The sequence below is a fragment of the Halichoeres trimaculatus genome, unplaced genomic scaffold (assembly GCF_033239565.1).
Source record: "Halichoeres trimaculatus isolate MK-OKI-2021-1 unplaced genomic scaffold, fHalTri1.1 fHalTri1_scaffold_4, whole genome shotgun sequence".
NCBI classification, from domain to species: Eukaryota; Metazoa; Chordata; class Actinopteri; order Labriformes; family Labridae; genus Halichoeres; species Halichoeres trimaculatus.
In genome coordinates this window covers 15,067,448-15,094,416 of record NW_027437182.1, presented here as the reverse complement: position 1 = coordinate 15,094,416, position 26,969 = coordinate 15,067,448, and the positions used below count along the sequence as shown (strand labels likewise).

Sequence of the window (26,969 nt, the reverse complement as noted above, 5' to 3'; positions counted from 1 at the left end):
TGGGAAGGTGTCATGTGTGGGCTGACAACAAACACAGAGAAAATAACAGATCTTATCAAAACTGGTGAGAGAGAAAGAAAGAGGGGAAGCACAAGATAATTATACAGAAGAGAAAAAGTTGAGTTTAATGTAGAATTTTCTATTAAATCTGTATCTAAGTAGAATCAAAAACACAGTAACAAAGCATTTCCTCTAAGCCACAAAAAAAAATTAGCTTGTGAAAGCTTGACAAGTTTCTGGCGCTGACCACCCACTTATTCACCTCCTGAGAAATGTGCTAACTCCTCTGAATCAAAAGGGAAAGTACATAAATGTTGAAATCACAATCTGTTCATACACAGAACTTGCTAGTGTTGCCAAAACAGAGCATACACGTGTCCAAAAACATTAAAAAATGACATACTTTTGTGTTATTTTAATCTTATCTGGACAATGTTTTGCAGAGACAGGATATCATATTATCTTATCTGGCAGCATTCGGGTGTAAATTAATGATAGCAGGCCTCCAAAATCTGCCTCCTGACACACATCTGTAAACACACACATACTAAAAATTACCTCACACACACCTTCTCATACTTAAAGAAACACCCTATACATGTGCACACTTAGGAAACAAAACACCCCCAATTAAAATGCATAGACATTCGAAAAACCCCACTCTTAACACGCACACTCTCCACCCCTCTTCTCTTCTCATCTCTCTTTTTCTCATGCTTCACCCGGGCCGTCCGGATGAGCCTCTCTACCTCCTCAATGCAGAAACGTCCCCCTCCATACACTTCTTTTCATGTCTCTGTTTGCCTGCAGCAGTGGGCTGGGAGCTGACAGCCGATAAAAGAGCAGCCTGTTTCCAGTTCCACTAAACTGAAAGAAAAAGGGCTGATCCTTTCTGCGTGGAGTGGTTTGTTTTTCCTCTCTTCTGTGTACTTTGCTCCAGATTTTGGCCTCTGCTAATGTGATCCTAATAAGAGAGAGGGAATGATTTAATAGAATTCATTAGCGCAGGCTGCCAGTTGCAGCTCAGTCTGTTCAGCCAAAAGGTTTTCTGCACACACAGCAGCAGGATGTTGGAGTCTATAAAAGTCTATAAGAGCCTAAAGAGAGATATAGTGTTGAGGGGTTTTAATGACTGTAGTCAAGTCAACATGTTCATTCAATTAGAAAGATTAATTCCTTTAGCACAGAGCTGACAGTCTTGATTTGCGGTGTTGATTTGAACGAGCATGGAATGTCAGAGAATACAACAAAACCTCAAAAAGGTAATTCCCTTAACGTTAAGAGGGGAAAGTGGGATGTTTATTTTTCAATATGAATGTTTTGCACCTGTTCGTAGAAAATACAAAGAAAGCTTCATATTCAAACTTATACTTTGAAATGGTACATAGGAGGGGCAGACCATCTGTGCTCTGTTCTTCAAATCCAAACACTGTTAATACTCAAGCCCTCTCCGAACGTTGAACTCCTAAATGTCCTGAATACTTGATATGCATGAGAGGCTTTTCTTGAACCACAAGTACATCATTTAATTGTTAAAGCTTTCAATATAGCATATATAAATATTTATTTTCACTCTACTGTGCTAATGAATTATTCAGGTGTGATATGAGAAGGCTCTTAGGGGCTTTGGTTGTTGTTATAGTTACTCTTTAGTTTGCCGTTACGGCACTCTGCTTGGCCCCAAGCTATACCCTCTCCCCTTATAGCCTTCCACTTTTTAACTGGCTTGTTTTGTTTAAAGGAAATCACTTTGGGCCATTGTGCTTTCTTGTTTTGAGCTTTGCACTGTGTGTGTGTGAGAGAGAGTTTGTGTACATGTGTGTATTTACAAAACAGATTCTGTGCAGAAATTATGGCAGCAGACATAACTGTGTCAAAAAACGTATTAATTGTTGAATAGACCAAGAGGCAGTGACCAAAACTACATTCCTACTTGCAAGCTGACACAGTATACCTGTATACTGCCAGACAACATGGCAATTAGTCCATTACCAACAGCTTATTAATGCAAGGCTGAGCTAGCTCATTCTTAGGCCGTATCATACAAATGTTTTTCATATAGCTTTGTAGATGGCTGATTATATTTTTAGCCACACAGAAAGCACATTACTAACATTTATGCACAAAGTTTGAAGAGCTGCTCTGTATTTTGGGTGGTTGAGTATGACCAGTGAGTCTCATCCTTGAGCTAAAAGCTAGCTAACATGTTCTTTATAATAGTGAAGCCCAACTTGTGACATTAGGTTGCGTGTCAGTACTGTCGGCATGTACCATGTTCACCATCTCAGCTTGTTATGCAGGTACTTGTTACTTGGCATTAAAGTCAAAGAAGGGGATAGCTATGGCTGCAGGATGTCTAAATTTTTAGAGGTGTTTGTTTTCAGTCAAAGTCAACAATTTTAAAGTTATAGCTGATGACAGTGAAAAATTACAGAATTACCAAGGTGCTTATTATTCATCCTAAAGATGATCATTATCTGAAATAACATGTATGGTAGCAATTTATCATATTGAGATCAAGATGTGTCCATTAAAACGACAACATCAATGTCAAGGTAACAGTGAAAAACTCAGTTACCAAAGTCATAGGCCTACAACAAGTACAGATATGGAATCTGTGTTTGTACTTGGGTGGTTAAAACCTGGTGTGTTAGAAGTCTTCACTCAATCAAAACAGTAAATTAAGCAACACACCCTGCCACTTATACGGTGTGAAGGCTGGCTCAGCACAAAGAAAAAGTTCCAAATAAGCCACTTTAAATTCATTACACTCTGCTGATCACAGATACCTATTTGCAATTCAGACAGGGCTTATGAGTTTGACCTGTCAGCCTTCCACAATACCATGAGGGCTCGGACAATTGGTGGGATAAGCAATGCAACAAATACACAATAACAGTAAAAAGCTGTCTAAGGTAAAAAAAAAACCTCCATCAGATTAAGGTTAAGACGTCTGAGTTCCCCTGTTTGCCCTCCCTGGCCTCTCACGGCTCAAATGCAGGAGGTGGGGAGACAGAAGGGCTGCTGGGTCAGCAATCAGCAGTCTCTGGTAAACAATCTCAGGAGCGGGAACGAGGGAAGGGACGGCAGGGAGGCAGGCGAAGGTAATTTCTGAGAAATCAGGAGTGAATGGTGAAGAGGAGGAGGAAAAGGGTAAGAGAGGTGAGGACCGCAGCGGGAGAGGAGAGGAGAAAGGAGGAAGTGTGGAGGAGAATCTGCAGGATCAAAATGAGTGGAGAGATCAGTGAGTCAGCACTGTTAAAACAATACAGAAGGATTTTAGAATTTTACAGAGTTATGATGTGTATGTATTGTGACATGTTGGCATATGCATGTTTATAAAAATGAAAGTTGGCTGTAGGCACACAATTGGTAAACTGACAGACAACGAAAATGCTAAAAGACAAGAATCATTTAATTGGGGACTAGAAAATAACTGATTTTAGTTGGATGAATTGCGTGTGGCTTCACATTGGAAAGCAGATACAGCAAAGATGCATGTACTAAAGTGATATTCTGGGCTAGATCAATCAGAGTAAAAACTCTTCAAAGTTGCTCCCGTTCTCACATTATTCGTTCTCAACATAAACCAAAAGACTTAATCTCAGTTAAAAAGCTTGAGTTTTGATTTTAGAGAGCTGGTAATTTACATGAAAGATTACTTCAGAGTCGGTGTCAACCTATTCTGTTGTGTGACGTGACCAAGTTAATGTGGATAATCAATTGAAAAAACGGCTTCCTCTGAAGTTTATTTTCTTTTGGGGAGTAGAGTTGGTGTTCCTCGACGTGTGTGAGGTCTGTGAAGCTGGACCACCTAGACTTGACCCACTCTTGATGCAGACAACTTTAATCTTTTACTACTGCCGACACATAAAGATAAAGAAACTATCTGTAATCTAAAATGGAGTGTCCAGGGTGGAAGATTTTAGGAGATGTACCCTCCCTGCTGAGCCCCAGAGTCAAATGTCTACTGCTTTGATCTCTTTCAACTGGTTTATAGGTCTTTTTTATTGCTCCTGCGAATTGTTTCCCATAGGTTATCTGGTCAGAGATGTTTTATGCACAAAATCCTTTTTTTTTTTTCGTCTTCATTCATTGGCTGTTTTATCAGTTGGTTGTCTTGTGAGGGCTGGAAATGCCTCTTGAAAGAAGTCATAGTGTCTCTAGAGAAAATCTCACCCAACTTTAACATTTGACACTTATTTTTCTCATTTTTTTCCCCCTTTTTGAAGGAATCCTAAGCAGTATCTGCAAATGTGCAGTGCCTATAGAAGTTGAGCCTTGGGTGGATGAAAAAATCCAAGATGAAAAAGGAAAAAAATCCACCCAAATGTTGATTAAACATGGAAATTATTCCAGAATCAGCTAGTCCTAAATAGTCAAGGGACAGACTCTGTTTTTTTCCTGGAATATCTCCACATGTACATTTTGTCACTTAGTACATTTACATGCAGCTTAAGAAATCAGACCATGTGCTCAGTCAGCACGAGATCGGACTATTAAAGATGCATGTAAACAGCTAAGTCAGACCAAGAATAGAATAGAATAGAATAGAATAGAATAGAATAGAATAGAATAGAACTTTATTGTCATTGCAACAAGTACAACGAAATTGAAGTCACAACAGCAATCAAGAAAACAAAAGTAAGAAAGTGCATAGAAAGTGCAAAAAGGTCCATGAGGAAATAGATGATGACAGCTTGTCCATCATTGTCCAGTTCAGCCAGCCTCCACCTCCACAGGGTCCAGGACTGAGCTTCTTCAGTCATGCTCCATCTCTGTCTCCTAGATCCTGTCTTCTCACAGCAGGTGAAGCTCTTCCAATGTGGCGTTGGTGTCTGATGTTAGCTCTGTTAGCCATGTCTGTGAATAGCATGATGCTACTCTGCCCTCTGGTATTCCCTCTGTTGCTGGGTTAGAATGGCTAGTTCGTCCATCTTACTGGAGATAGAAATTACATTCCCAATAACGATGGATGGACAAAAAGTTTGGTGTCCATGACCAACAAATGAGCCAAACAAAGTAATGATCCACTCCAAATACAAAGATTACAAAAAAGAGACAAAAAAAATTACAAAGAAGAGAGAGCTGCTGCAAAAGGCAGCCATAGCCAACAGGGCGGCGCCTAGCAATATTGAATATTGAACAGATATTGATCAACAAGCATAGATGATGCAATTGCTATCGGACTGTGGTTGAATTCATCAGAACTTGACAGTTCTTAGTGCCTCAGCATTCGGTGGATTTCACCCAGAAGAGGAGGAAGATGACCAAGATAAATAGGCCCATTGCACTCCAGCGCAACAAACACTAAAGCAAAAAAGAGCAACAAGCCTTCCTTTTAACAAGGCTCAATGAACTGAACGTTCGGAAATTCATGGATAGGAGAAAAACACTTGACGGTGATCTGTTCAAACCAGTTCCATGTGCAAGTAACCTGGCTTATCAGAAAAGGACAGCGCTGCCTCATGTAGCGGAGTGAGACAATCTCTGCCATAGGTCTGACTCTCTTTTCTGCATGTATACGAAGACAAGACTAGAACCCCCACTGTGACTTTACCATCAAGCGGTGACCATAGTGCAAGTAAAGTTTGGAGTCCCTGAGCCACTTCTGTGTTGTCCTGCAGTCACTTCTTGAGAAGAGAGCTTTCAGCAAACAAAAATACACCACACACGGATCTCATAGATCTCATTCGGCCGCCAAAGACTGTCTCCTGGCTTGTGTAATTACTGCAGCCAGATGACAAGTCGCTGACAGCTGGCAGATAGATGTGCTTTGTCCTTGAGTTTGGATTGCGCCTGCATGGCCTGTTTATCAAAAGCAAGACAATACTGGGGCTGGATGGTAGAAAGCCGCATATACAGATTCAAAACCCAAGGACACAAGAGTGCTGGAGGTCTATGAGGCATCGAAACAGCTATTACACTATGTACTAAAGAAAAAAATGCAAGTTTAAACGTTCAGACTGTTTCTTTTCCCCTGGAGGAACATGCTGCCTAAGTGCCATAAATATATTGGCACATAAGTATCTTTGACAGCTAGTTCCCTCTTCTGGGAGCACTTGAGTTAATGCCTGTTGGGTGAGAAAATGGAGGATTTTTCAGATGTTGCTGCCATCAATCTGCAGCATACTTTTCATCTGAGAGAAGGGATGGGGGCAGCCATCGCGTTATGTCATCTGTCAATAAAATAGTTTCTTGTTCCCATTGCAACCGTTGGATTTGAGGAGATGAAATGTGTATCATCTTACACAATATGCTCCTTCAGCTGTTTCCATTGAAGGGGAACAACAAATACAGCATTTACACACAGAAATTTATGCCATTAAGGGAGTAGCGTTAATTCCAAGACACATTACAATCATGCAGTTACGTCGGACTCACTTAGCCTACAGTAAGCAGCCTTATTTCACTGCAGGAACTGGGTCATAAACCCTTCATAAATCTGTTACTGTAGTGTTGTTACAGCTGCTATGGCCACTCGCAGCAAAGCTGGGAAGACAGTTGATGAGGACATTTTAAGACAACAAAAGAGCACAACTTCACCATCTCATCACCATCTGTTTCGTCTCTGCATAACTTTCATTCTTAAGCCTGGAGAGTTTGGCTTTCACTGGAGTTTACCGAGCTGCTGCCTCTTTGTGATGTGACAGGCTGAAAGAAAGTATCCTCTAAAATATGCCCATAACTCATCTGCAGCTGCCAACACTTTGTTAACGCAACACAGCAAATTGGCGATTTCACATATTTAGTTACTTGAATCACATGCTGTCAAACTGGCTTTTTAAAATCCTTTCATTGCATGTAGGTATGGGGTTATTTAGAGGATTGGAAGACAGATGCGGAAACCACTCCACGTAGTGTCCATATATCATTAGATGGAGAGTCGAAGGGGCCCATCAAGCATGGTAACAAACAACACAGAGCCACTAACTTTTGATTTGTTGTATTACACAGTTAAAGACCAAATCAGCTATTTGGTTCAATTTCCCCCCCCAGGCCAAGGCAATGAAATGTTTACGACACAACATTATTTTGTCTCCTATCATTTGCAGCCACTCTGAACTAAATATTTACTGGTGGCCTTTTAATTTTCGGTCTGGTTTCAGGAACACAAGAATAAAAGTTGTCTACTTTGTTAGATTTTTGATATTCACTTTAAATCAGGCTTTATTTTGTGGCTGTTTGAACATGTTTAGACAGACACATAATGTTCTTCATTATGAGCTGAGGTAATAGAATGACAGGTAATTCATTATGTTTTATGAGAGGAAAGTTGTGTCATCTTGGAAATCTGTCATGAGGTCTTAGAGCGAAGAGTTTCATCATGTAGAGATAGTCAGCGTAGGAGATGTACTCATTCATTTTGTATCTTTCTGTGTGTGTGTGTGTGTGTGTGTGTGTGTGTGTGTGTGTGTGCGTGTGCGTGTGTGTGTGCGTGTGTGTGTGTGTGTGTTCGGCAAAAGCCTCTGTACCCGTCATCCTGTCTCCAGAAGGATTTAATCTGGTCCCTAAGGCCCTGCGCTCAAAGGCAGTGACTGACAACTGGCAGGGGTTGTGAGAGATATGAATAATGTGCTGTACTGTAACTGGTGTGTGTGTGTGTGTGTGTGTGTGTGTGTGTGTGTGTGTGTGTGTGTGTGTGTGTGTGTGTGTGTGTGCATATACCAGCTAACCAAGACAGTGTGTATCTATTTGATTTGAATACAATCTGATGTATCAGTATGTCTTTTACACCACTGTGTATTTGTATGTGTAGGTATGATACATATATCAACAGGGTAACAGGCGCACAAGTATTGTGTATATGTCTAGCAGTGTGTTTCATGGATTGCAAAGCTTTTCACTTCCCCTGTGTTTAACTCCCTATTGTGTATGCCATGCGTGTTGTACGGCTTATGTGCACAGAGAGGTTCATTTTCAGGTCAAAAGGTAAAGTATGGCTACCTCATTTAAAATTGCTGGAATCTTACAACAACTTGTTAAACAATGGAGTGAATAAGGTCATTCACAAAGAAGTTTTAGTATTGTCACACTTTCTGTGTAGCTTAATTATGATGAACATGAAAGACCAAAAATACCCATCAATAAGTTAATTTCTACTCACAGACGTGTTTCTTTTAGAACTTTCTTTTGATCTGAAAAATGGGCAGAATTTACCAAAAGTTCCACATTTGTTATTTTCAAGAGTTTTTGAAGACATGTCTTGTTCTTTTTAGAACAAGTTTGTCCAAGTTTCTGTGACACTTAAGCTGTCTCCATCACAACAAGGCTAAGTGAACCTGCCTGATAAAGACGATGGCATTTGAAAAGCCAAAAATCATGCTTTGCCATATTTTAAAGATAAATATAAAGTATCAATTCTGGATGTCCATGCTGAACATGTACACATTTTCGGCCTGCAACATTTTTACATTTTGCAAAAATCTCTGAATCTTCAACTCAACTTCAACTTTATTTATACCCTAGAGTAGATTTGTCTTGCCGACAGAGTGATCACATTTCAACACACAAACAATGTATCAAACCTTGGTCAGAGTGACAAGACATATAAAGTGCTCAGTGTTTCACCATGTATATATAGCAGCATGGATCAGTAAAATAAATACATTGTGAAATAAATCAGATAAATAAAACAACACACAATAAAACACAATAAAAACCTCGAGAAGATAACTAAAAAAACACAAAAGTAATAAAAGTAATTATAAAAGATGGAGCAAATGAATGGGATAAAAATGAGATCATTAAATAAAGTGCTATGTCACTGTATCCTATTGAGCTCAGTGATGGCGACAGGAACAAAGCTGTTTTTATAACGCTATGTCCTGCACCTTGGGACTAAAAACCTCCATCCAGAGGAAAGAAGCTGGAATTCACCCCGTAGAGGTTGGGAATCATTGTTAAGGATTGTCAAAGCCATCCTCTGTCTAGTAGGAAGGTGAGAAAAGACTGAGGTTCACCTATCAGACAACTGGACCATCTGACTATTTGATTCAATGAATTTATCTCTGCCACTGTGGTCTGACCAAATTATGCCACCAGGCAAAAAGATAAGACAGACTCAATGAAAGAACGATAAGGCAAAGTTAAAATGGTTTAGTCAATGTGGAAGTGTGCCAGTTTCCTAAGGCAGTAAACTATTTAAAATGGTCTGTTCTAGAAATAGCATGAGATTTTCCCAAGATCCTTGGAAGATTTGCTGAAATTATCAGGTCATTAAAAGATCTCTTAACTGGTTTACGGCAGGTTGGAGGTGTAGGCCTCAAACACCAAGGTCTACCCATAACTCTGCCCTTAACAGGCCTCCAAACAGCTGGCCAATCCGAGGGAAGTGGTTGTGGAGAAAGCAGCTAAAATGATGTTTTTAAGACAGGCAAAGGCTTAAACAAGGGTTTCCTAAACAAGTGTGAGAGAAATAGGATTTTTTTTTAACGACAAATCATGCAAAGCTACCTAGGAGGTATCAGAGGAACCATATGAACACTGAAAAATCTCAATTATTCATTAACTGGAAATCATACTTATTTAATGTGAAAAGTTAAAGATCATGGACATTGAAGCCCCTGTATGGGACTTTTGATTCATGTCAATTTCGGGACCCCTTGTGGAAAAAACCTGTACCTCTTATCTAGTGGCTATCAGATGGAAATAAAACCCACCTTCTTGTCTCTTGAAAATGAAATTCATTACTTATGGGGATTTGCTGTGTGAAAAGTATTATACCAGTTTTTCTTCGCCTTTTTTTTCTTATGGTCTTATTTGAGTTTGTGGGTCATTATAATGCATACATGTGAATTTGAATCTTTTCATTATAAGTTAAACTACTCGCAGGAGCTTTAGTCATGGCCACTATACCACCGTCAAAACACCATAAAAGTGGCTCATACAAGGCATTCGCTTCATCCTCTGTGGCATATTACAGTTTACATTTGGTGGACATGCTTGTCACTAAAAGCCCAAACAAAGGTTGACATGACATGTAAAGGCCTCACTGTTAATTATAACACTGCACAGCTGCAGGTTAGTGTTGGCTAAAAGTGAGTTATCAAGGCCTGAGGCCGTGAATGGTTGCACTGTGTGAACAGCAGTCTCGTATGTCAATCTGCAGCAGGGCTACTGTTGCACTGCTAAGCCCTGTCATTGTTACAGTTGCTACCGTGGGATCGAGGACACACGTACACTGCCGGGAGCTAGTGTGTGTATGTGTGTGTGAGTGGGTGTGTAATATGGAGTGTGTTCTGATGTTTAACATGTTGAACTATTTATACATGCCAGTATTCAGAGAAGTGTTTCATACAGTGTACAGTTTGCATGTGTCAGCACAAGCCTCTTTTGCATGTGTCTACAGTAGTGTGTCCTCAGTCATCTGCGCACTCTCCAGAGTAAGATTGTGTCAGTGTGTTTTGGCACAATTTCAGACCCTGTGCCGACAACAACAGGACCCCAGTTCCAGTGCCAAGTCACACAGTGCCCCCTAATTCCTCATAATCCACCCTGTCTCCAGGCAGGTGATCCTTGTGTGTCTGTGTGTGTCTGCTCTACACTTGGGTGACATCAGCAAAATTTGGCTACTCTAACAATGCTTTGAAAATTCATTTTCCCATCAGCCTGTCACTCCTCACAGAAACCAGTAGGCTAATCCAGTCACAGTCCAGGTTAAGCTCTCTTTATGTGCTGTGTCTCTCTCTGGGGAATGATAGGCTATTGAATATCAAAACAAGGCTACTTTGATTGTGCCATCAGTCACTGGGTCACCAACTTGTATTACTTGTGTAGCATGGCTTTCTTAAGAGGATGTTTTTTTATGGAAATCAAACTTTTAATTTAAACCAAGAAGAAAGTCAATTCACACAAAGTCAAAATTGCCTGAAAGGTAAACTTGGGAGTAGTTTTATTATTATCATTATTATTATAAGAATATATGTGATATTTGCAGGATGGTGAAATAACAAATATAGCACAATAAAGTATATTGTGATGTTCACACAACACTTTAGTCCTACTCTAATGTTATACTCCCTTTCAGCAGACTGTCTGCTACAATTTGGTGTTAGTTGGAGGTTTGTACAATAATTTGTTACCTGACATAATTCATATTCCATATGTTAGTATCCAGAATATTTCCAGAATCTGGATCATACATTTACATCTGTCAGAAATTATGGTGACCTTGTCTTGTATTCTTTTGCAAAGCAATCTGACCATTTATGGAGCTATACATGCATATGGTGAAAAAGGCCCTATCTCACAATGAAAAACAATCCTTAAAAAAATCCTGGATCCAGATGGTGATCCAGGTCGCCTCCAAAATTGAATCACTTCTTCCTTATCCCATTTTAAATATTTTCTTGAAAATTTCATCAAGATCCATTTGTAACTTTTTGAGTAGTGTTGTTTACAGACAAACAGACAAACTTGTCCAAAAACAAAACCTCCTCGGCGAAAGTAACAAGAACAACCTCAGGGTGATGTGGTATCTAAAACTGGACTTCGATAAGCTTTCACATTGAATGCAGTGAATTTGCCAAGACAGATTCTTTTGATAAAGATTCAGTGGGGAAAGCACTGTACAGTGTGTCAGTATGTCTGTTTGCTTAACTCGTTCTTCCCTAACGCACCAAGTACCGGGGACAGCCACACATTAATACAACACCTGTGGCATACCCGCAGAAATCAACTCAAAGCTCATATAAACCGTTTTTGTGACCACCAAACACAATTACAACACCAAGCAATTGAAACAGCAGGAAGCAAAAACACAGCATCAGCATAAATAATAAGACACACAACCAGCAAGGCAGCCTTCTCGTCCAAACACAGACACAATACATCTCTCTGAAAGAAAGGACTCCACAGATTCCAAAATCATCGTTTTATCTCTCTCTAAGATTCATTGATCCAGCAGCCAAATAAGACAAATCAAGCCACTCACTTTTGAAACACACAAGCAGAAAATTTGTCTTACCTTTGCTGTTTTTTGAGCAGAAACGTTATCCAAGGTGATAAAACTGCTTTCACCACACGACTACATCTCCCAGCATACTTTGAGAACAATTTCCAGCTTGGTCGACCACTTTTCCAACCCTGTTTGTCATGAAGTGCTGCTGCAGTGGTGGCTCTGGAGTATACATAAAAGAAGTAAAAGTATTAACACTCTATAGTTTCTCCAGATATTTCTCAGTTAATTAACTAGACATACACCTGGTTTAATCCAAAGGTTAATTAATCAAACAAACCATCTTCAGATCAAACTCAAACTTACATGAGACGCACTGTACACAGCAAACAGACAACAGGGTCCACAGACAGGAGAGCAAACAGAGCACTGAGCTCTGTTCTCCTTTTGTAGGGAGCCGCCAAGCAGTCATTGATTTCACCTGTGCTGATTGGCAATTCAGCACAGGTGTGTTGCTGCTTTCTCCAGAGAGGTAGCTTCTTCTGCTTCTTCTTCTTCTTCTTTGGGTTTATTGGCGGTTGGCAAACATCGATTTTGTGCATTTCCGCCACCTACTGGTAAGGAGTTTGGACCAGAATATCTAAACTACTTGAATGTAAAAATAAATAAATAAATAGATAAAATAAATAATATTAATAATAATAATAATAATAATAATAATAATAATAATAATAATAATAATAATCAGATTCTTTCTATCAACTGTGTCTTTTTTAGATACTGTAATAACAATTGTAGCACTTACTCTCTGATTCGTTTTGTAGAATGTCTATCATGTCAAAAACATTTTCTCTCCTGAGATCACTAACTAACTGCCTTCTTTCTGTTTCAAATTTCTGACCAGAGAGGTAGCATGGAGAGAGACAGGATTTCAACAACTGGTGTGTTTGACACAAAGGCGGTGTACAGAACTTGATCCTGTTGGTTCTGACAGTTAAATAGAGGTGTTAATCATCCAAATCTACCAATTGGGAGCAATGCTATCATAACTCAAGTAGCTGAGCACCAGCTCTGCCCCAGTCGTGAGACTCACCAGAAATGCCAAAAAATATTGATATATTGATGCCAGCGTTGATATGAATATTGATCAAGTCTTGCATGATGAGACTGATGATTCATTTTGTTTAATTTTCTTTTCTCTATGTGCACTCCTCTCCCTTAAAACATGCACTCTCTGCCCCTCCCACTCTGCTCTATAGTGTGTGTTGCCCATAGACTGTATAATAAATCGATGTGGTCTCCATGACGTCCCTGGTCTGTTTCTGGAACAGAATTTTAAAGCAAATTGGTTGGCTGGGCCTTTTAGGAAAATGGGCGGGCCTTGAGTCTCCACAACAGCTATAGGGTGCCCATCAGTCACATGAGCTGAGCTGTGCCTCTGATTGGGCAAACTCACAATCTTGATATATTCTTAACTTTTGAGATAGAAAAAAAATCCCTACCCTGTACAGTGTGTACCGGTAGTGAAATTATTCAGACCGGGCATTAACATTTTTGTGCACCAGGTTGTAAACTCGTTTATGTCTGCCGTGCAAATGGCTCTCTTTTTGGCTTGGTGTGTTTGTGGTTACTTCCGGATCCAGCCTCCATCAGACACTCGACGAACTGCAGATTTTAGCACTTTGCATTGCCTCATACTTTTGAAGGTTGCCGCTTGATATTTTTGTGCATTCAAGTCAATCAGCTGTGCACAGCTGCCTTTATGATGACAGAGAGGGGCTCCGTTTGATGTTATTTTACAGCAACACACCAAAGTATTGCAAGATTAAATGTTTTCAGAAAAAAGAAAATAAGACAAAGCAACACCACAAAGTTTTACAAACATCCAATAACACCCAAAAAAAAGAACCCAAAGCTGCAAATTAAGCCCTTCAGCACAATATCCAGTTAGTATCCAGTATGCTATTTATTTATTCATTTATTTATTTATTTATTTATTTATTTATTTATTTATTTATTTATTTATTACTCTAATTTTGGTTTATTTTATTTTATTTTATTCTATTTTATTTTATCTTTTATTTTTAAGTCATGACCAAAAATTACCTAAAAACAACCAGTGACACTGGCGCTGGAACTCCTCGGTCTCGTGACTCCAGTTGTCTGTCAGTCATGCAGCTTGTCAGACTGAACACACAGTCGGTGTAAGTTGACAAACGCAATCAAGAGCAAGCACAACAGTGTCGGACTGCAGACGTGTCTGGTGTATTTCAAGCGTAATAGGGTTTGTTTCTCTTTCTCTCAAATACAAAAAGACCCAACTTTATTTAAATGTATGTACGCATGTTGTTGCCAAAGCAGTTGGAAATACAAAGTATATTAATAATTCATATCATAGAAAATGTCATTTGTCAACACACTTTATTTCTACATCTGAGACAGCCATGTAGGTGCTGTGTTTTTTGTAGCTCATCTTTTTTGATTATATTAAGGCTAAGAGTTTTACAACTAGGCACATTTAGGGGCATATAAAGGTGATCATGTTATAGCTGTTTGCGAGACATGAGTGTTAATGCCTTGACTGCTTTGCTCAAGTAGTTAGAAGTTAGTTACCGTCAGCATATTCAGTGTAGTAACTGCCTCTTCAGAAAGCAATGGATGATGTCACCGAATCACGTTGTGCTTCAGCTGCATAATTAATGTACCAGCCTAATTCTGCAATTGAGCAAATAAGCACCTTCCCCTAAATGTTGGACTAATCCTCAAATAAAGCAACAGAAATTTATGCTCCATTCCATTAAGTTTGAAAGCTAGCATCCATCAAACGTCACTGTAGCTGCCAAAGCATGTGTTACATATCCTCAAAGTTCTTTCTAGCAAAAAACGCTTCCAGATGTGAAGCTAAAACCTACTGAGGTTCGCATCCATGAATGCACCCAGACAACTAAATGCACTCAGAAACTTGTCCATACCCAAGAGAGCCCACACCTGCTCAGAAACATGCTCTGATATGCACACAAACTCGCAGGACATCATCACTACCATCATTCCACCCCTAGACTCTGACATGCCCACTGCATTTGTCAATCATCCAGTCAGTCATACTAGCTGTCAATCATCCTCCTTGCTGACCAGTCATCACAACATGCTGCCAGAGTGAACACCGGCCCCCCTGCTGCTCTCCAGTGTGAACTCCTCACCCCGACCATAATGCACTTGGCCTCCCTCCAACCTTCCCTCAGCCTCCCAGCTTTTACCTTTCTCTCTCTGCTCACAACACCCGCATTTATGGAGTGAAGCGATCCATCACTCTGAGTACTCTGTGCACCCTCTTCCACACTTTTTTTTTTATCCCTCTGCCCTCCATCCTTATTTAGGCTCCTATCCAACTATTCCTGGTATTTAGCCTGAGTGACAGTGTTTAATAATGTGTTCAAGAATAAAAGGGCATTATTAAATGGGTGAAGGGGGTAGGGCATGCTGCTAAAAGGCCAGCCTTTAGGAGCGGCCAGGTGAGGGAGCGTGTGTGTGAGGGGTGCTCACAAATGTGTCATGATGGTGGTAGCATATGCTAGCATAGATGTGTGGTGGTATAATTCAGATGTAGAAGGCACACAGGAAGGTGTAATAACTCGTCTAATCATTAAACGACAATTATCTGAACAAATGCCCCCCAGCGTGCTCGATCTGACTAGTTCAGTGCTGATAACGCAGAAAGTAATGAGCACACTCTGACTTTAATTTGCTGTGTAATTCTATGTGAAGTTAGCATTAACTGAACATCACAAAAGGCATTACCGGCACGTCTAGGAATGTGTGCTGCGCCGCTGATCCTAGCCAATGATAAGGCACCATCTGTTACCCATGAGTGGAACTGTTGGGCTGTCCACACATACAGATGAATACACACACCAGTCTTGTCACTTGTTCTAAAGGCCTCCGTCCGTAGCTGAGATTATGGAAGGGTTTGGCTGTTAAAGGCTGGTTGGTTTTCTTTCTGTTATTGTAACGTCTTTGGGCGACAGACGCTGCCCTTTCTTCCTCTCTTCGGTTTCTACTGGGGATTACGAAGAGTAAAAGGGGTGAAGGGCTGGCTTGAAATCCCCGTCTCCAGTCACTTTCGACAACAGGGGGCCCCATGACTACAATTCCCTTCCCTTACATCCAGCTTTAATTTGATTGGATGTGCCAGTAGGGGGGAAAGAGGGAAACTCGTGATGGTGACAAGAGAAAAAAAGAGACCACATTGTATCAGTTTTTCCCTCGTGCTGTGTACAGTCCCCAGTTGTTGTGCTTGGCCAAGGTTCAGAGTATAAGAGGGCGGCCATGGGGCACGGAGCGAGGATAAGGTGACTCCAGCTTGGTGCAATGGTCACAGGATTGGATTTCCGCAAAAAGCTTTTAGAAAGTGACAGAGCAATCTCTCTGACCTCACTTTGGCTTAATTAAAGAGCAGGCGAGATGAATGTCAGTCACAACAAATACACACGATAAGCTTTAAAAGTCATTTCTCCACCCTCTCCTCTTTCCTGCCCTGTAAAATAAAACAAGAGTGTGGCAGGGAAATTGTCCCTTCCAATTAAAGTTCCTGATCTGCATTGTTGTGTTATCTGATAAAGCGTTAGAATGAAAGGCTGTCTACAAATAGCACTAGGCCACTACGGGTATGGAGTAAAGTCATGTGGTGGTGAAACGTAGCACTGTGTGCTTGCCAAAAATAATGATGGAAATCAAACATGAAAAAGAAAAGTTTTGTTCATTCTCTTCAGCAAGAGGTCTTGTCTATCAAATAACTTTCAGCATGATGTCAATATTGCATCACTGAGAGCTGGGTTAATCATGTCCACCATAAGGTCAACAGTTTTATCACAGGTCCAGTGGTCTTCAACTTTGTTGGTAAGGCAAATAAGTGCCTGAAGCAGAGCACAAAAGCATTAAAACACTGCACTGATAGATCCCTAAAAACGGACTGCATCAATTTTCAATCAACCCAGATCTTTATCTTTAGTCTAAACTTGGCTTGAATAGACGAGACAGATCTATATTCTGATTACTGCCTTTGGCTTGGATCAATATTACAAAGTCTTTGGATGTGTATGCTTTCCGTTTTGTTTATCCAAAAAGTTTTCTGGTCAACACCCTGAATATTTCCATTCATCTCAGGCTCAAACAACTTTAAGCCTTCGAACCAAATCTTTCACTTTCAAACTCCTGTTCCAATGTGTGGTTTTAATCATCACTCAGAGACAAAAAGAACCATAAGGTGAGGCTGCGGAGGAGCAACACAAACAGCACATGAGGAAAGTGACAGAAAAGAAGCAGGATCTGGTAGGAAGTCACCAGGGAGCACCGGCAGGGGGTGCGGTGAGGAGGCCTAAGATAAGAGAGAGTTTCTTAACTATGAAGTTGTCAGATCTGCTCGTTCAGCAGACTCCAGGGATCTGCAAAATGAAAAAGGTATGCAATCCAGTCTCATTCATTTCATTTATTTATTTTTTTTTGGATGGCCAGCAACCTCTCTAGGGTACAAGAGTTACAATACTATTCATGACCTCTGATGGGTCTCTTATCTGTCTCAAAATAAACACGTAACACTGTAAGGTGTGTTACAATTTGGGTTTATTATTTCATTACAAAAACTCAAGAGACTTCAAGTTTAAAAAGGTAATGCAAAAACTCAATTCTCTTAGAGTGTATTTGTCTTGTTTATAGTCAATTATATAATGAAAATGCTTTATTTAAACACTATACGCACTATAGCTCAGATCCTCAAATAACCGAGGCGAACCATCCCACTTTTTGGGACCCTTCTATAGGGGCGCCAGACATACCGATCCAACCCCAGAAGGTGGAGCTACAACACTGCAGTCCGTTCATTGGTTGAAAGAATCATCACTTAACGTGCGACTATGGCAGCTGTATTTTTCCATCGTGATATGCAGCCTTCTCAGAAACAAAGCTTGAATGTGCTTTGTAACAAAAAGCCACATGGCAATCACAAACAAGGTGAATTGCTAAATGTCTGCCATTGTTGCCCTTTGTTTACTGTGTCGCAATTTTCTTTGTTGGATCAGGGTAAACTGTTTTGCACAGCCATGACATTACATCATTACATAACTGGGGCAACTATCAGCTTCCAGCTGGCAGGCTGCCTACTGTAAGGCGCGTCACATTTTCTGCAAATTTTTTACTGTTTGGAAGTAATTCAAGTCTCTTTAGCCACATTTCCACCAGGCAGTCCGGTATGGTTCAGGTAGGTTTGGTATGGTTTGGTTTGGTTAGGCGGTGAGTAAGCCGGGTGCAGAAAGCCGCAGCTGTTAAACAACAGCATGACGCCGTAGCAGCGCGGCTTGTCTCGGTTGCTTGGGGATCTGTCCTAGGATAAGTCAGGAGAAACGGCACAAAATGGGCCTCTTATCAAGACGAACCGAACCGGTCTACTTGGTGGAAACACGGCTTTTCTTTGCTGTAACATATTGAATTACAATTTTTATGTGAACGCTTATTGTGAATGTGGCACATTTTTGCTCAAAATTACACAAAAACTTGCTCAGTGTTGAGTTTTTGCAGTGCACACAGAAATATTAAAGTGATATACATTTTTAAAACTATTCAGAGTTTCCAGCTAATATTTAATTATTATTACTGACTTTTGCTTATCAAACTTAAACTTCTTGTTACAGTAGTAATCCTCAGCTGTATGCCTGAAGATTTAAGACATTGGGATTATGCAGGAAACTTGGTTCTGCTCCTGTAGCTAAAACTGTAAAAGATTTGCTGTTAGCGTAAGCCTTACAGGTATGACAGGGTGGCTGTGAATCCAGCCCTCTCCCTGCTATCTCCCTGGAGGCCCCTGTCGTAAACAAGCGTGTTCTTTCTGATCTTGTCAGGTTAAATAAGGGGTTAAGGGAAATGAGGGTGGCGTCAGAGCTGCCAAGTGTTTGACTTTAGAGAACTGTCGGACTATTGGCAGGAAAGCCCTTGTGGGTGCTGTCTCATATCCAATGGCAGCTTCCCAAGTGTTTTCCTGTGGGGAAGCCTGTGCACTGTGGTGGGCAAGCTATCTATCTACTGGCTTAATGGCTACAAACGGGCTTTTAGCTACAAAATGATGGTTTTGTTGGCCGAGGTTGTCCCAGATGAGATGGGAATGTGTTGCAGAATCACACAGGTGTCCCAAAACTTTTCTTGTTTTAGTTTCCTTTTTTGTTTCCATTGTGTTTCCCTTGTTACTGCTGTCATCTGTGCAGCATTTCAGTCCACTCAACCACAACCCACTGCCCTCCACAGTCTGCCAACTCGTGTCACTGTGATAAAGTTGAAACAAACCAGGGGTGCCTTGCCAAAACAAATTCTGTGGCAGGGCCAATCAAAAAAATCCCCCTTCACTTAAAAATAAAAAACAGAAAACACACCGCTCCCTGACAGAGTGTATTAGCAATGACAAGTACAAATGTGTGTCTGCGTTCTGTGTTTCTGTTTTTCAGCATGAGTCTGTGCGTGTGAGCTTCGGTGTCTGGAGGCCACGAAAGCAGAAAATATGGCAGGCAGACCCCCGATCCCTAATCCTCTCGTCCGCCGGCCTCCCCTAACCTCAGCCTACTTTCCACGCTGCTTTTTTTTGCTTCTCCCAGACGTCTCAGCTGTCCCTCTTCTTCACTGTCAAGGTGCTAACAAACCATGAAAGGTGTCAATATGGAGGGTCTCTGATCAGAGTTTGGCTCACACATGAAAGCTGTCATACATGCGTGTTGCTCGGAGCTTTGTCTGGCCCCAAGAGCGCCGCAGAGCATGATGGCAAGGCCTGTTTGAGAAACTGATGATGGGGCCAAACGGCTCGACACACTCGGGTTCTCTTGTGTGAGCGATGCTTTGGCTTCAGCCTGCCGCTGCTGATCCAAAACCTGTGAATCTGATACCAATTAGTGGCAGCCTAATCATGTGCCTCCAGGTCCTGGCTTTTGTAAGGAAATTAAATAAAGAGATGGAGGAAAAAAGTAAAGGAGGCCGCCAACGTAAAAAGGGGTTAAATAAAAAGTGCAGAGCAGAGGGAAAAGAGAGGGGCCGAGGGATTGTTTGGAGAAATGATCTGGCAGCAGAAGGTTTAAATAGTCCCAATTTCATCTGTTAAGAAAATGTTGGATGTGTTTATCTGCAGGAAGGAGTAGATATTACACAGGAGACAGGACCCCATGTTTGCAACATGTTAGATGATCAACCACGCCCCGAGTTCCTCTGAAGACAATAGCTTCAGTATGTACATTCAGCATTGGTCAGAAATTCATTTATTTGTGATCATTTGAAAGGTTTGATTGTGAAAATCAACAATTATTGACCTAAAACTAGGGCTGTAAAAAAAATTTTATTCTTTCAGTTTAGATCTTAGTTTAAAAGGTGAATTTTTATTGTTGTCTTAAATATTGTGTAAAATCAAAATCTTGCATTTCAGATATTTTTAAAGTCAAGAGATAGATGTAAAGAGATACTTACAGTGTCCTATTTGGTTATCAAGCAAATGTGATGAAATCTACTCTATGATATCCACCTTTAGATTATATATTCATCGCCAGTGTTGGTGTATTTTTTTTTTTTTGTTGTTGTTGAAATCCAATGGTCTAGGAGTATTTCCAAAAAGCTAAATATTAAAACAGAATCTCTCACCTGAAAACACAGGATGAAGTCAAGTTCATCCACAGAGAGAAATGACTCGAGCCAAATTTGCGCCAGAGGCAAAATTATGATTTTACCACCCCTAATCTATTACGGGGTGTGAAACTTTCGTGTGTGGATTTCATGTGAGGAATGGACAAGAAAAAGTTTAAAAAATGTCTCCCTAATTTTTAAAAAAGCAGTATTTCCCCTGCAGACTGCCTTTTTGTTTTCCATAATGCAACACAGATCCCAACCCTTGATGACATTATTGGATTTATTTGATGCATATCTAGAAAAATCACAGAAAACGTAAAATATGTGCCCCATACTTACTGCACGGATGTTATATAACAAAGAATGGCTAGAAAGTTCAGATTTTTTCATCAGCATTATTATACAATAAGAGTTGCACTATTTTAGTCTAATAATGAAAATTATTTTTACTGGGTAGTCTCTCAGTCAAAAACATGCAAAATACACACTTTGATTTCAATGCACTGTTTTTCTGCCTCAGTCTTTCCTTCATCTGTCTCTTCATCATACACAGCTGTCTGTATGCCAGTCTGCATGAGACACAATGAAAGACATAAGCATGGTATTAAACAACTCAACCAGCCGTCTAATAAAGAGAAATGTACGTGTGCTTGAAATCATCCAGTAATGAGAAGTTGCTGCCAAGGCTAACTTCTCACCCTCCCCTTCTGTCTCCTGTACCTGACTGCTCTGCATCTCACCTCCTGCTGTAAGCAGTCGGGCAGTATGTAGAGAGTTGAGCGACTGAGAGAGACGGAGAAGGAGAGTGTGGGTGAAGCTTTTTTTTTCATATATTAGCATGCTTTGGGAGAACATCAAACCCTCTTGAATCATTGAGCTACAGAGAGAATCCCAATATTTTCAATGCCTTTTATTCTTCTATAGCTTATACTGTCCTTTTCCCCTTCTCCCGCAGCATTGTTATAATATCATTGTATTGTTGGCTTGTTTTTGACTTTACCAAGTACCCCTCAGAAGTATTTATATTTCAAAAATCCTATAAAACCTTCTTGCCGCTGATATGCAGATGATTATAGAAACAGACACATGGATAAACCTCTCAGGTGCTCACATGCACACAGATGAATTATCGTCACTGTTCTCCCCTCCAGGTGGAGCGTTGGCATTTAACCAGTCAGCAGTGCCCTGCTGAGCTCCCAGCAGATTTACAGTTCATCATGGGGTCATCTCTCTCTCACTCTCAGTCATTCATCGTACAGCCTCCCACAGCAGCATCCAACACAAGGTAATACACTGCCCCCTAGTGGAGAATGAATGACCTCAAACAAACAACCCCAGTGGTCCCTGCAGATCTTCCAGCTAATTTGAACCAATAACCTCTGTGTGAACCCTGTGTCATTCAGAGTTCATGGTGTCTGAGTTTACAGCTAAGCTTCTTTTATTCGTTCGATATAAAGCTCAGACACGTGTCTGATACGTTCCATGAGATGAGAGCTTTTGTTTGTGAATTCAGAGTGTCCTCCTCATCTTCTGTCTGTGTCCAGAGGCCCACAGGCTCTGCTGTATGGAGAACATGCACAACGACGGGAAATAACAGACAGTTCTATCAACTAAATTCCTGTACCCCTCTGTAGTGATATATTAGACAGTTACTGTCCTACACAAATATCTTTGTGATTTATAGAGTTTACCAACATTAGTCTTAATCCCATTTTTTAGTGAAGAGCAAAATTAAAGTTCAAATGTTTGAATCAGAAATGAAATCAGACACAACATTATATATTTTTGTTCTTTTCTTTTTTTTCACATATAAAACTCATTAAGGATGTTTTTATTGTTAACGGTGTAACCTGTTAAAAATCAAACCGTAAATGTCACAAGATCATAATTTTGAAAATTCATGAAGCAGAGAGTAATGGTAATGTTATTTTTACTGTCAAACAGGTTTCTATGAAATTTGTAATATAAATAGAAGCAACAATGACAAGTAAAACATTTACATCAGGATATAAAATCTTTTTAATGTGAGGGAGACGCAAAATGACATGGAATTACGCTGTAACAAAAGTCTCACCACGCATTTGCCAGTTGAAGTAAAGAACTTAATAACTGATTTGTTTTTTTTGCTGCAGTTGTATTTCTAGTGGAATGTAATATTTGAAAAAAGGAAGTTAGAGAAACTGTAATGCATAAAAACTGGAATATTTAATAAACTTTTTGCGGCTGTGTGTGATGTTATTTGTCAATTCTTGCATGTGTTTTCTATTTATAGATCTATTTTTATTTTTTACTTGTTGGATTTTCTTTTTTTTTTAATCAGACTTGAAGTCTATGTTGCTGTGGTCACTTTAATTTGTGCATTTTTGTAATGTAATACAGCTGAAATAAGCTTTCTTGCTTCAAAAATTCTGTTATCCTTGTAAGTGTTTTTAATAGCTATTACATTGCTGCGTAGCATTGGAATTGTGCTTAAATAATAACTCATTTTGTACTCCGATCAAGCAAAAAAATAAAATTATTTGGATTTCTATTTCTCCATTAAATATGTATTTTTAGCTTAAATCTAATAAATAGAAAATAGCTTTTATTAGTGCGTAACATGTAACTGATTATAACAATTCTTGTGCACTGCAGAAAAATGAACTTGACAAGTGTATCTTTCAAATTTTTATGACAAAATATCTCATCACAGTTAAAACCCCACACACACACAAGTCACAATAAAAGGAAAGACTTCATGGATTATAATGGGTGAAAATGGCTGTTGGTGCAAAAAAAAAAAACAAATTTTTGAATTTTTTTTTTTCTTGAAACTTTTTTTTTTAAATGAAAGGTCATGAGATAAAGTTAAAAAAAAATAGATAAATAAAACCTAAAATAATTTTATGGATTATTTTTTCAATCAAACCTGAGATATGCTGTTTTAATCAGATCTGGCTCTTTTTAAACACTGGATAAAGAGCTAAAAGGAAGGATTAATGCATCTTTATCATCTTACAAAAACTAAAAATAAAAAACCTAAACTGTGACCGTTGTTTGGATTGATACTGAAATTGTAGGAGGGTTGACAATGAAAACAAAAGAGATGGGGTTTTTTTTACAAAAAGAAAAAAAAAGTGAATTTGGAGTGAGCTGTTCCACCTTTTCCTCATACTTGTAGTCCTGCTCAGCAGAACAACAGAAAAACTGTTGGCAACATTGATGTGATAAAGGATCGGTGTCTCTAGTGAGCATGCTCAGTACAAGCAGATACATATGAAACACAGGGAAGACACGCTATTGAGAGAGAGAGACAGAGACAGAGAGAGAGGAAGAGAGAGAGGGAGGGAAAATGGGCCATTGCCTCTTGGCGGCCTCCTTGTTGGCATTTTCACATAACAACTGGTCTGCTTTCGTGGACACTCTTATCTTAATGAGTCCAATCCTTTGTTTAGCCCACAGTGGATCCACAGATAGGATTGTTTTTAAATAGGTCCCCCCCATCCCCCATGTTCCTTGTATACCTCTGTTGGCTGACTGCCTGCACCGCATCAAGCCCATGCAGGCCGCCCTTCCACGTCTGAACCACTGAGACATGATACATCAGTGTCAAAGCTGTCATCTATTCCGGGACGGAGAGCCTGTTAGGAAAGATTTCTCCTGGTTTCTTGTGGGACTGACAAAGAGGTTGGCATAACTGTCTCCGTCAGCCATCTTTATAGATAAAGAAAGCAAGACATAACGCTCTAATATGCTGTGAAACTTGTTTGTGTTGTTTTAGATGGAGAGGAGTTTGCAGAGTGGTTGTGTCTGTCTGCTTTCGCTGAGCTGGAAAAAGTCAGTGTGCTCTTCAGCAGTGCTGAGGATCAGGATCACCCAGTGAGCAGAGTGCAGATCATCAGAGATCAGGGAAAGGTTACTGCAGACTTTTATTGTGACAGTGAAGGCCTGGAGGACGTCCTGATAGCTGCATATCCCAGTGTAACTAGGGCAGCAAGCCATCTGTTAAAGGCAAACTGAGCTCAGCCTCGCTTTCCCTTCACATATACAATGAGTCACCACTTCCACCTTGACCCTGCTGCCCACTGATCCCAGAACTCTGCAGACTTCCTTTGTGTCTGTTGGACTCGCTGGCAGTCATTTTAAAAAGGACACTGTGACCGGTGTCTGTTAAAAAAACACAGGGTGAGGAGTTCAGTCGCTGTGTGGCATTTAAGGCCTCTGTGCCCTGTTTTTATACTAACACTTACTGAAGGCAGGCTGGATCGGTGCTGTCAACATCCTCCTTTACAACTCAGTAAAAATTAACTCTGAGGCACATTATACAAAGAAAAAAAAAATCTCAACCCTGAAGGACATCTTACCATGAATAAAGAATTACCTTGATTTAAAAACTTTTAGAGGCTGAATTATGTGCGGAGACTCTCAAACACTTTGAGCTGAGCAGTGAGATCATAGAAAAGAAAGACTCCTCTGTCTTGAAGGCTGTTGAACTCAGCGCGGTGAGTCTTTACTCTCTTCCTGCAGGGCTTTGCTATGAAAACTTTTAGTTAAACAGACTGTTGCTATTAGATACCTCAGAATATGCAAAGATTTACATTTCTTATTACAAACCTCATTTTAAAGGTAGAAGGGCCACATAATAAAGACGAGTGAGTGTTAAGCAGGATAGGTAACTTCATTCAACACATTTAAAGCAACAATGAGGAATTTTAATGACAAACACAGGGTTGACAAGTCATCGATTGAACTGCCAGGTAAGGAATTTTTAATTGGATTTTTTTTTCTTTTTTTTTTTTTTTTTAGAAATTTCTGCTAATGAAAGGTAATGCATATATATATATATATATATATATATATATATATATATATATATATATATATATATATATATATATATATATATAATGTGTGTGTGTGTGTGTGTGTGTGTGTGTGTGTGTGTGTGTGTGTGTGTGTGTGTGTGTGTGTGTGTGTGTGTACCCTAGAATATTGTAGAACAATACTGTAATTCCTGTTTGTTTTTTTCGATCACAAACTTAATTCTTAATGCTGCACCATCAAAAACACCAGTTATTAAAGCCTGTTGAAATGTTGGTACTGTTGCTATCAAAATAACTTATAACTAAAGAATAAATAAATAAATAATTCACAAACTTAACGACATAACATCAATTGTTGCATTATGTTTAGTACAGTTATTGTGAGGATTTACAATTTGTTTATCATATCTTTTTAATGTATCAATTTTATGGAATTATTATGGCAAGATGGGTTAAATTATGTTTTTCTTGTCAATTTTTTTGTTTTATTACACTGTTTTGCACTAAAAAAAAAACAATAGATGAGCACTTCAGGCAGCTGTAATTAATTATTAACTAAATCAAGAAAGCACAAATCCATTTTACAGAAAAATCAAATCTACCTGCAAAATAAAAAAAAGTAAAATTCATTAAGAACTAGAGTGGGCATATAATAATAATAATAATAATAATAATAATAATAATAATAATAATAATAATAATAATAATAATAATAATAATGATAATAATAATAACAACAACAACAACAATAATAATAATAATAATAATTATTATTATTATTATTATTATTATTATTATTATTATTATTATTATTATTATTATTATTATTATTATTGTTGTTGTTGTTGTTGTTGTTGTTGTTGTTGCTGTTGTTGTTGTTGTTGTTATTATTATTATTATTATTATTTAAAATGACCTGAACATCTGATCTGTTTTTGTAAATTAAAACCCACCAGGAGACAACATAAATTTGGTTTGAAATCCTTTCACTTTGACTCATAAAAGAGAGAAAGAGAGAGATCCTGTAGCTTTTCTGCCAGCAGCGACTCCGTCTGACCTGAGGGACAGATAACCAAAGCAGCTTGAGAAGTCATAAAAAGTCATTTCAGTGGAGGATTTTAAAGATATAGGAGCTAATGTAGTCTGTGTGCAGACCCAGAAGGAACCAATAAATGTCTGCACATAGTCAAAGCGAGAGGATACACAATCGAGAGTGAACATTTTACAGTCTGTGATAAACTGACTCTGTGATACATGAATCAGACTTAAACATTTTAAGAGGATCACTGAGATCAGAAGGTGGATACAGTAGAATTAATGACAGTGCATAAAGTGCAGAAGCAAATTTGTGCAGTTGAAACAGATTCAACCAGGAACTGTATTTTAAGTTTATGAAATGTTAATCTAATTTAAAACTTCTTATATCACCCATCTAAAGGGCTTTCTTTATAGACAAGATAATGCTGTATGCAAATGAAAGAAAAACACTCTATTTAATATAAAATAAATACTTTTCCTATTAATATTTCATGCATCTCATAGCATCAAAAAACATGAGTTTATAAGAAAACATTATTGAGTTATTTGTGGTAAGACACATGGAGTCTAAACAAGAATGAGCC

General features: G+C 39.2%; 1 long non-coding RNA gene across 1 annotated transcript; it reads right to left on the bottom strand.

Annotated features, from left to right (window-relative positions):
- Positions 1 to 243: 243 nt before the first annotated feature.
- Positions 244 to 12,321, bottom strand: LOC141789382 (uncharacterized). The gene is made up of 3 exons (XR_012598203.1): positions 12,266 to 12,321; positions 11,969 to 12,121; positions 244 to 964 (listed from the first exon to the last, which is right to left on the bottom strand). It is a non-coding gene; the product is annotated as an uncharacterized LOC141789382 (long non-coding RNA).
- Positions 12,322 to 26,969: the final 14,648 nt, after the last annotated feature.